This window comes from Chrysochloris asiatica, unplaced genomic scaffold (assembly GCF_000296735.1).
Source record: "Chrysochloris asiatica unplaced genomic scaffold, ChrAsi1.0 scaffold00007, whole genome shotgun sequence".
Classification (NCBI taxonomy): Eukaryota; Metazoa; Chordata; class Mammalia; order Afrosoricida; family Chrysochloridae; genus Chrysochloris; species Chrysochloris asiatica.
In genome coordinates this window covers 29,246,650-29,258,521 of record NW_006408525.1, presented here as the reverse complement: position 1 = coordinate 29,258,521, position 11,872 = coordinate 29,246,650, and positions in this window count along the sequence as shown.

Sequence of the window (11,872 nt, the reverse complement as noted above, 5' to 3'; positions counted from 1 at the left end):
ACGAATTGGGTTGCGAACCTTACGGTCAGCGGTTCGAAACTACCAGCCGCTCCGCGGGAGAAAGATGAGGCTTTCTACTCCCGTAAAGATTTATACCCTCGGAAACCCTGTACAGGGTCGCTATGGGTCGGAACCGACTCAACGGCACTTAACAACAACAACAACAACACCCATGGAAGCAGCGGTCAAGAAATTAAATGACGTATTGCATTTGGCAAATCTACTACACAAGACCTTTTTAAAGTGTTGAAGAGCAAAGATGTCAGCTTGAGGACTAAGGTGCACCTGACCCAAGCCATCGTATTTTCAATCACCTCATGTGCATGTGAAAGTTGGACAGTGAATAAGGAAGACCATAGAAGAATTGATGCATTTGAGTTATGATGTTGCAGGAGAATATTGAAAGTACCATGGGCTACCAAAAGAACAAACAGATCTGTGTTGGAAGAAGTGCAGCCAGAGTGCTCCTTGGAAGCCAGATGGTCAGACTTGGTCTCTGATACTTCAGACATATTATTAGGAGGGACCAGTTCCTGGAGAAGGATATCATGTTTGGCAAAGGGGATTGTCGGAAAAAAATAAGACCCCCCTAAGGAGACGGATTGGCACAGTGGCAACAGCAATGGACTCGGGCGTATATATATTTATTACAATCCTGTTTATTGTATTCAAGTAACTTTTTTTTTTTTTATTTCCTGAATAAAGACTTTATGATCTCTCTCTTTTTCTTTGGTTACTTCCTGAAGTGAGTAAAAGAATTTATGATCACTCTCTTTTTCTTTCAACTACTTCCTGGAGTAAAGAATTTATGATTGCTCTGTTTTTCTTTTCCTAAGGAATGCGCACTTTAAAAATTTGAACTAGCCAACCGGGTAAGGGAAAAAATTGTGCGGTCAAAACCCTAGCCAATGGGGTGAGACACAGTCTTGAGACTCCTGTCAGGGATTAAAAACCCGAGTGGACTGCCCACTGGGTGTGCTCGCTGGCCTGTTCCTGTTGTATGGTTATGCGCATGCACCCTCTTGCAGGAGTAAATTTTGCCTTGCCAAGGTAATTTAGTCTCACCGAGTGTCTTTTATGAGACATTGAGATTCATTTCTAACAATAGGGTCTCTTTGAGTAGGTACTAACTGGATGGCACCTAACAACAACAACAACAACAACAACAACAACAACAACTGATGTTGAAAAAAGACTAGGAGCTTTCTCTAGAGCCGGTGCTTTGAATTCAGACTTTTGGTCTCTTAAACTGTGAGAAATAACTTCTATTTGTTTAAAGCATTCACTTGTGCTATTTCTTTTACAGTTGTTGTTATGTGCCGTGGAGTCGGTTCCGACTCACAGCGACCCTGTACAGGGTTTCCGAGGCTGTAAATCTTTATGGGAGCAGAAAGCCTCATCTTTCTCCCGCAGAACAGCTGGTAGTTTCGAACTGCTGACCCTGAGGTTCGCAGCCCGATTCGTACCCACTGTGCTACCAGAGCTCCTTACAGTAGCATTCAATAATTAAGACCGCCCCTTGGCAAACTACAGAAAAATGGGGCCTGTGAGATCAGGTGCTTCCCATCCCTCCTGTCAGGCATTAGTAACTGAATCTACACCCCTCTCCCTCAGATCAAACTCACACACACACAACTCTACACATCATATCTAGCCCAATGACCTACTGATATTATTAACTAGCGATTACCTATAGACAAACTTCTCTGTCAGGAACAGAGGACTGAGTTAATCATCCGTGATTATCATTGCATGGCTCTGCTCTTTGTTTCATTCATTTACGCATTCATTCATTCATTCTCTTTGATCCCCCTGCCCTAGTATCATATCACAGTACGTATCTTTCTGTTAAACAGCCCTGGTGGAACAATAGTTAAGATCTCTTGGCTGCTGACCAAAAGGTTGGCAGTTCAAACCCACCAGTGACTGTGTGGGAGAAAAGACCTGGAGAGCTGCTTCCATGAAGATTACAACCTAAGACACCCTCTGGGGCAGTTCTACTCCTCTAGGGTCGTTATGCGTTGGTATACAACATCTTTCTGTTTGTTAAATTCTTGCAGAATGGGTATGTTATTTCAAATGCAGGGTTTTTATTGATGTAGATGATACTACGTCACATATTGCCATGTTTCCTACTTTGCTTTCTTCTATCATCAGCAAGTCTTTTTTCCTTACTCTCTTATTGAGGTATTAATCTACATATAGTAAGGTGCATAACATGCACTGGTCCTAAGTAACAAAGATTTTTAACCTGTATGTGTTGTTGTTAAGTGAGTCAGTTCCTATATATGTTGTTGTTGTTGTTGTTAAGGGCCTCCGAGTCTGTTCTGACTCATAGCGACCCTGTATAGGGTTTCCAAGGAGCAGCTGGTGAGTTTGAACGTTGACCTTACAGTTCAAACAACCTTGAATTATTGTCCAGTGCATTATCCCACACCACCACACTAGGACTCCCATTCTATATATACACCTGTGTAAGATATACATCCATGAAGATGGATGGAAGATTCATCTTCATGGCTGTTGGCAGCAGTAGTTTGTTCTTGTCTATTAGTGCATAGCACTGAATAATCGAGATCTATCCATATCCATGCACTGTGTACATCTAGTCTGCTGCGTCTCACTCTTGTGTAGTGCACAAGTTGCATACCTTGGAGAGAAAGGTTGGAGGTACATCACAGGTAAGGCCTGGTGATCTGCTTCCAAAAGGTCACAGCCTTAAAACCCTATAGAGTGCTGTTCTACTCTGTACATATGGGGTTGTTATGAGCCAGAATCCATAGCAACTAACAACACCAAAACAAATATTTTGCTGGGATGACTACCTAGGAGCGGAATTGCTAGGAAATAGACTAAGGAGAGGTTGAAACTGACAAACCCTTTGCCAAGTCTAGCAAAACAGAAGGAACAGAGAGAAGGGAAGAACTTCTCTGGTAATCCTCCCCTGACCTCATCCTCTCCTCCCCCCTACCACTCCAGGAAAACCTTTCAGCTCCTCCTCCATGTCCTCTCGCAGGACCCAGCTAAGCGCTTCCTGAATGTCCCTAAATGTCGCTGCCTCTGAGGCAGCCCTCGCCACCCAGCTGCATTATAACAAGACGATAATCAATGAACTGCTAACTCTATTGCAATAAAAGAGCGAGCCCAACCTTATATAATTCTTTTTAATTGTTTTCTCACATTACAAGGTTTTTTTTTTTTGCTAAACTTATTCAGCCATAAGTTATGTCGTTTAATTTCTCAAAGTGCTAATATTTTAATTGCTTCCTTCCTGCAGACAAAGTGCCTGCACGATCCTCCCTCCCCAGCACAGAGATTATAAAACGGAGCTGGCAGGAATACCTAAAAGGGGAGTCTTTCTGGCGGTAGGATTTGATGGGAAGCAGCTTTCTCAGAAGTCAGTGTGTGGGGCTGGAAACCTGGCTTCAGACATCAAAGGGGCATCGGGCCCAGTGGAGCCTGCTGCTTGCTCCCAGGGTTTATGTTAATCACAGGTGGAGGAGGGGAAGGAACTGAGATTAGAAAGGTGGAATAGGGTAGGGAGCACTATACATAGAGCTCCCCATCCTGAAAGGGGTCAGGGAAGCAGGAGGGAGCCTGATCAGACCCACAGAGAACCCTGAGGACTGACTGGGGGTCTTGGGCAGTGTGATCACTGAGTTGGTTCTGAGTTGGTTCTGACTCATAGGGACCCTGTATAGGAGTGATTGGCGGGTGGTTAGCAGTCAGTGCCTATTCTACAGCACCCCACGGGGACTCCTGCTATCGTAAGGACTAGCTTTTATTGAGTCCACCCTGCGGGCCTGACTTTGTGCCTACACTCCCCCACCCCCAAACCCACACATATTATTTCATTTTATCATCACTCCCAAAACCCCAAAGCAGGTACTTTCATCATCCCTGTTTTATAGATGGAGTCCTGGTGTGGCGCCGTGGGTTAATGTGCTGGACTGCAAGGCTGGTTTGAACCACAGGGTCATCGGTTCAAGCTCACCAGTCGCTCCTCAGAAACCCTATATCAGGTTGCTATGGGTCGGAACTGACTCAATGGCACTAAACAACAACAATTTTATAGATGAGGCAACCGAGGCAAAGAAGTTTAAGTCTGTGGAGTCAGCCTCCAGAGCTCTTGCTTTTAACTGCCAGCCAGTATTAACCCAAGCTGTGGCATTTTCAACAACCTTATGCATGTGAAAGTTGAATAATGAATAAAGAAGATCTTAAAAGAATTGGTGCATTTCATTTGAGTTATGGGTTTGGAGGAGAATTTGAAAAGAACCACCAAATCTGTGTTGGAAGAAGCACAGCCAGAATGCTCTTTAGAAACCAGAATCGTAAGACTTCATCTCTCACACTTCGGACATATTATCAGGAGGGACTAGTCTCTGGAGAAGGACATCGTGCTTGGTAAAGTGGCGGATCAGCGAAAAAGAGGAAGACACCTAATAAGATGGATTGGCAATGGGCTCAAGCAATGATTGTGAGGTTGGCACAGGACCAGGCAGTGTCTCATTCTGTTGGGCATAAGGTCACTATGAGTTGGTACTGACTTGGTGGCATGTTCTAACAATAGCAACAACAGTATTAACTGCCTACCACTCAGTAACTGCCTGCCATCTGTCTGGGTGGAATAGTGGAATCACAAATACCTTATATGGCAAGAGGAGGGAAAGCAAAGACCTCGGACGCCACTCTTTTCTTTTTTCAGTTTTACATTCAACGAGTCATATACTTAGTTTCATTACAATGATTATAATCTCCTCCATGTGCCATCAGTTAACGGTATTTCTCTCTATTCATTTTAGCTCATTTTTTAAAAAAAAGTACTCAGGCATATATAATGATTTACACTACCAAAGGGCACATTCTGCAAGTCTGCCTCCTGGCTGCCAGCTCTCAGTCCCTCTCTTCCCATGACTCTAGAGTCCTCAGCTGCTCCCTCTCTCTGTGTCCCCATCTCTGCCTCCATCTCTGGCTTCGCTGCTTCTCTGGATAAGGTCCTGCATTCTGCTTGTGCTCTTCTCCCTTGATGGTCCTAGAAGGCCTCTGTTTCTGGACTGTAAGATTAACCACTCCCCTCTTTTAGTTACAAAACTTCTACCTTTACAATTGTGAGTCACAGTTAATCATGACAACAATTATTCATTAATGAATCATACGAAGCTGATCCCCATCTCTTTTCACCAGACCCATCTAGACAAGATGAAATCTATTCAGTGGGGACTCTATCTTCCCCCACACACTCTTAAACTGAATTCCCTCTTGAAATCTTGTAAGCCAGTCACTTCCTGCCTTTATCATCCCCTCATTTTAGGTAGCCAATGTCTAAGTTGCCCGTCCCTACTACCCTGTGTACAGAGGGGATAGCATTGATACTTGATGTGAAGACTCCTTCCTTCTCTGTTGGTATTTAGAGTAACTACCTCTCTGAGTATAGGTCAAGTTCATCAAATTGTAGCAATTTACCAGTGTTTCCTTTATGAAAAATTGTTTTGTTTTGTTTATCTTCCTCTAGTTGAGTTCTGATTATCAAGCCATGAATGCTAGGTCAAATGGGTACTATCTGAAACTTTTGGTGTTCTTGTCATCCTGAGGCTACTTGTGACAGGGGGTGAGGGATGGGGGGTAGGATTAGCTAATAAGCAAGGTAAGCATGAACATATTTGTGCCTACTGGAGTCCTGGTGTGGCACTGTGGGTTAATGCGCCAGACTGCAAATCCATTTGAACTGCAAGGTCAGCAGTTCAAGTTCACCAGTTGCTCCTTGGAAACCCTGTACAGGGTCGCTATGGGTCGGAACCGACTCGACGGTACTTCACAACAACAACAACGCTAATCATTAGTGAACAGTTTCATATGTTTGTCACCATATCTTTGATACCCATTTGAAATAGTTCACTACAGATTAATAAATAAGCACAAGTGAGCCCATGCTTACCCTACTTCCACTTACTGTCCCTGCCAGGGATTGTAAAATTGAAAAGAGGCTTTGATTCTGTAGGAAGATGCTTGGGGTTGGAAGAAAGACAGGTGCCAGCCATACCTAGAAGCAGAGTCTTTGATGTGGTGAAAAGATGCAAAATTGTTCACTACAGATTAATAAGTAAGTACAAGTAAGCCTGTGCTTATTTTGCTTATTGAGTAATCCAACTGATTCTTGATGGGGCTAAGGCAGTGCTCCCTTTTACCCCAAGGCCTGATTAGGTGAGACCTTGGGGTAAAGATCTGACCAGGCCCTCCCCTCATGCTTATTGGAGACAGTTCAGTCTCCTAAATGAGGTATCCAAGGTTCACACTCTCCCGAGTCCCACCCTGTGTCCCAAACTCAGCACCACATATTTCCTGGGACACATATCTCCTTTGGGGCTTCAGCACCTTTGCAAATGCTCGTAACCTATTTCTCTCTAAATGTAATGAAATCTCATTTATCCTACAAGGCCCAGCTCATGTGCCTCCTCTCCTCTTCCCGAAGCCAAGCCCCTCCCAAGACTCCCAGACAACTGAGACTTGTTTTGGTATACTTTTAATATGAGTTTATCCATGTGTCCCCTTGCTACTCACTAGCTGTGTGACTTTTGGAAAGTTACTTAATTTCTCTGAGCCCCACAAGGGTGTGCTAAGAAGTGAATGAATTAACATATGTAAAACATTTCACCTGGCCCATGTTGAAAGCTCAAAGAAGCATTTGCTGTTATTTTTGACTGTCATCTTGATTATCCTGTCTCTTAGCACACACAGAACTTGGCATGTAATAGTTGTCAATAAATTAATAAAATGGATAAAATAATTTTATTAAACAATTCACCACCCTAGTCCCTGGAATGATGTTGTTTGTCCAAGGTGGGGCCCTCAAATAAAGCACTTGTTTGCTGTTTCCATTAACCTGGCATTTTCCCTAGAAGGCAGGGCCCCAAGGGTTCCAAATAAATTAATGCCCCCCACCCTCGAGTCTCTATGAGATGGACTTGAATCAATGACAACTAACCACCCCCCCAGGAATCAGGTACAGTGGCATTCTGGACTACCAGCCACCATGGTGGATCCTTGCCCAGGATGTCCTGCCTTCTGACGTGGAGAACACAAAGCCTCGCCACCAGCAGCTCCTTTCTCTCTTCATCCTCTGGCTCTGGTTTCTCTTGGCCAGAGCTAGGAATTCTCACCAGGAACTGGCTGACCTCTTGTCCCACCCCTTCTGGATGGGGGTAGATCTGGACTACATCCTCCAATCTCCTGTTCTCCATTCATGGATACTATTAAAAGAATATTGACAAAGACACGAGGTGACTGGTTTACAATTTTTCAAGAGGGAGTTTAGTTTAAGAGTGTGCGGGGGGAAGGTAGAGTCCCCACTGAATAGTTTTCATCTTGTCTAGACAGGTCTAGTGAAAAGAGATGGGGATAAGATTCTTACAATTCAATAGTGAGTAATTATTATCATGACTAATTGCGACTGTCACAACTGTAAAGGTAGAAGTTTTGTAACTAAAACAGGGGAGTAGTTAACCTTGTAGTCCAGAAACAGAGGACCCTAGGACCATCAAGGGAGAAGAGCAGCAAGGGAGAAGATGCGGGACCCTATCCAGAGAAGCAACTACACCAGAGATGGAGGCAGAGATGAGGACAAGGAGAGAGGGAGCAGCTGAGGACTCATGGAAAGAGACTGAGAGCTGGCTGCCAGGAGGCAGGCTTGCAGAATGTGCCTTTTGATTGCTTAAATTGTTATATATTTCTGGGTGTTTTTGTGTACATCCTGACACACACACCCCCACACACACAAAACCAACAACAGAGAGAATAAAAGCAAATACTATTGAATGATGATGCATGGAGGAGATTGTAATCATTGCAATGAAACGATGGTGTAAAGCCGATGTTCTCCCATGTAAACTATCAGTCAGTTCACAATAAAAACTAAAAAAAAAAAAAAAGAGAACATTGATGGAGAATCCAAAGGTTCAGACTCCAGCTGCCATTCCTGGCTGTGGGCTGTGTGATGTTGGACAAGGCACTTAACCTTTCTGAGCCCCCAGCCTGTGGTATGAGAACATAGAGGTATAGATGAGTCTCAACAACATAAGCAGCACAGAGACTATTCTGATTGACTGTCTGCCCTGAGAGAGACAAGAAGACACGGACTTACATCTGTACGCTTTGAGGTCTTTGGCATTTGGGACACTTGAGAGACCAGGGAAGAGATACACGCTCTAGAGACATCACCATCATCCTGGTGACTTGGAGAACACGGGACTGGAGGGACAAGGCACCAGGAACATGGTTCAAGGGTTGCCATGCTTCCCCCTCACAAGCAGTTGCTGAAATCAGGTTTGGGCAAAAACTACAATCCACTCTCCTAGGACTGCCTAAGGAGAGAAAGTGAGGTTTGTAACTTCTGGAGGGGGTGGGCCAGGGGACCTCAAAGTCACCAAGGCCCATCCCCCTACCTCAGGAGCAGAGTTTTCCCAAGACGTATAGAGCCAATGGAACACATGTTAGCTGTCACTCTACACGAGGCCAAAATTTGGAAGCGGTTGTCAGGGGCAGAAGGCATCTGGTAGCACAGTGGGTTAAATGGTGGACTGTGGTTCAAACTCTGCAGCTGCTCCAAGGAAGAAAGATGAGAGTGTCTGACCCCATAAAGATTTACAGTCTCAGAAACCCAAGGAACAGTTCTACTCTAGCCTAAAGTCACTATGAGTCGGAAACAACTCGAGGGCGTTGGGTTGGGTTTGGATTTTTGGTCAGGGGCAGATATCAGCAAGACCAGACCAGGGGGTGGGGGGAGTGGGGGCTGCACCCCGAGGCCATGGGTGGGCGGGGTCTCCAGGAACAGCCACTGAGAAGAGCAGGAGTTTAGTCTCTTCAGGTGGAACAGTTTCCCTTCCAGGAAGGGCCTCCCCATCCCCATGTTGACCTACACCTCCTCCAGGTTTTCTTTTGTGCCTCAACTTGAGTGATGAAAATGTTATTATTATAGAGTTACACTTCCACTCCGCCCACTCTTCACTCAGAAGGAAGTGTCTGGCAGGTAGGGGCCTGTTCTGGGGACAAACCCCATCCCCTGTGCCCACTCATTTCTTTCTTTCTTCACAAATAATTACTGAGCGCTAACTAGATGTAGGTCCCAGGGCTCTAAGTCGGATACCCGAGGTTCATTTATCAGGGATGTTAGCTGCTAACTCCCAAATGGGTCCCTGTCTTTGGTATCTCAGGTTCCCAGAGGCAAAATGTTTCTGCTACATCCCAGAAGAGGGCAATGAGTCTGGCTAGGGCCTGGTGAGGAGAAAACACAAGAATTCTCCTTTTCTTTCTGCCCTCCTGGTGTTTGGGACCCTCAAGGATCCAAGGAAAATTCACAGGCTGGATCTGGAGTCTTGGACAAGGAAAAGCCTAGGATCTATTTAGGGGAAACCCTGCTGCCAGAACTTGGCCTACACACCAGGCAACCTGTTCAAGGTCCACTAGTGCATGCAAATTCTCACACCAACTAGGAATTTCTCATGAAGCTTTTTGAACAGCTTTGGGTCTGTAGTGTGCGCACTAGACTGTGAACCACAAGGTAGGCAATTCAACCAGCTGCTCTGAGGGAGAAAGGTGAGGCTTTCTGACCCTCACCCACTTGGCCCCAAAGAAATGCCACCCAGGCAGTCTTCTGCTCATCATTCTTGAACAGTTCAAGGAAAGTGTCCCAAGTATCTCTAGTTTCCTTGTCTCTTCCAGGTGGGTGCAAGAAGGGAATGGGGAGAGGTATACACTGGTTGGACATCATCTAAGTAAGTAATAGAGAGTAGTTGGTGGTGATTATATGCTGTGGAGTCAGTTCTGACTCATAGAGACCCTGTACAGAGTTTCCGAGGCTGTAAATCTTTACTGGAGCAGAAAGCCTCATCTTTCTCCCACGGAACAGCTGGTAGTTTCAAACTGCTGACCGTGAGATTAGCAGCCGGTTCATAACCACTATGCTACCAGAGCTCCCTTGATAGACAGTAGGATGAGGCAAATCCACAGGGCCCTGGGCCAGAAGCTTTCACTCCTCACCTCGTGGATCCGAGGTCCATGTGATGTGCCAGGCTTGTATCTGAGGAGTCTCAAGTCAGCTTCTCTATCTCATTCTGGAAGAAGTTAGGCTCTAGGAAAGTAGGTTCTCAGGTTACTGAGGCACAGCACCCACTCCCACCCTGCTCCTCCTGTCATCAACTCCACTTGATGGATGTCCCTGACCCCACAGACACACTGACCAAAAGACCTACTGCCCCATCCAAACATCTGCTGGGAGCTGGGGTTGCCTCAGGTGAAGGGGGCAGGATGTGCAAGGGGAGGGGGACAGGACACAGGCCTTGTACACTCTTCTGTGTGCACAGACACTTAGAAACACTGAAGAGGGACTTATTTCTATAGTTGTTGTCAAGACCCTCTGTAGAGTTTCAAAGGAGCAGCTGGTGATTTGAACCACCACCCCTGAAGTTCAAACCAACCTTATGATCCAATGCTTACCCTACAGCGCCACACCAGGACTCTATATTCCTGTTAGCTCAACATTTCCTACATGTTCTCTTTAGTCATCCTGCTCCTACAAGGTGGACACTGTTATGCCAGTTATACAGATAAGGAAACTGAGGTTTGGGGAGATTAACTGACTCACCAGGGTCCCAAAGCCAGTCAGAGGCACAACCAGATTTGAAGCCAGTCTGCTTGTCTCCAAAATCCCTGCCAGTTTATCAAGAGTCAGAGTCAGATTATGGTTATTGGAGCAGAGATGCCAATTTTTTTCTTTGAAATAATTTGCTATTTAATAAAAACATCAAGATAGTCATGGTGATAAATATCAAATACTGTCTAGACTTCCTCTAAGTTACTGTATATTGTTTTTACCTTTAACTGTATGGGAGGGCGAGGTCACATTGATTTTAACAGGCCATAGAATGTCTAATCCAGTCACACTGCACACTTCATGAACTTCTTGTTTTCAGTTACATCAGACTTTGTAGGACCTCTGGACTTTCAGAAACGAAATTTCTTGTCCTTTAAACACATTCTTGCTATGTGTTGCATCACAGAACGTCACCATTGTGTCAATAGAGGGAATTGGATTCATGTGGGGGGGGCGGTCTGTATTTGCTGGCGTATACACAGATTGCTTTAGGAAGGCGGCCAAGAAATGAGAAACCTCCGTTGCCTCCAGGATAGCAAAATGGGTTGCCAGGACAAAGAGATGGGAAGGATTATAAAATCTTAAATTATAACTATAAAAGCATTTTTATAAAAAAAAAAAAAAAAAAAAACTCTCGTGCATGTGGCTGTCTTACCTATTCAGATAAGGGAAGAAATGGTTCTCAAATCTGGAGAAACCCAGTGTGTAGGTGAACCTTGTTTTAAGTAAACCAAATGAAAAAACCAGCTGCCATCAAATCAATTCCCATTCACGTGACCCATGTATTTCAGAGTAAAACCAAGTTCCATAGGATTTTCAATGGCTAGGATTATTTGGAAGCCACCTTTCTTTGGAGGTGTCTCTGGGTGGGTTTGAACTGCCAACCTTTCAGTTAGTAGCTGAGTACTTAATCATTTGTGCCACCCAGGGACTTACATAAGGCGATATGAAAATGTAAATCCAATAATTTCTATTGTCAGCTCTGCAGGCACAGCTGGGACCAGGACGCTTAAAGGGCTGGTTACTAATTTGGAGTAGGGTAGAGAGAGAAATACAGAGAACTAAAAATAATTTAAAAATCTCATCAAATGATCTTGCTAAATAAGAATTGTATCTAGTGAGGGTCAGAGAAGTCAGGACATTGGGAAGACACAGGGTGGAGTGGGGAGAAAAAAAAATGTACACTAGCTGGGTAGGTGAGGAAGGGGACTCTAGGCACCAAGC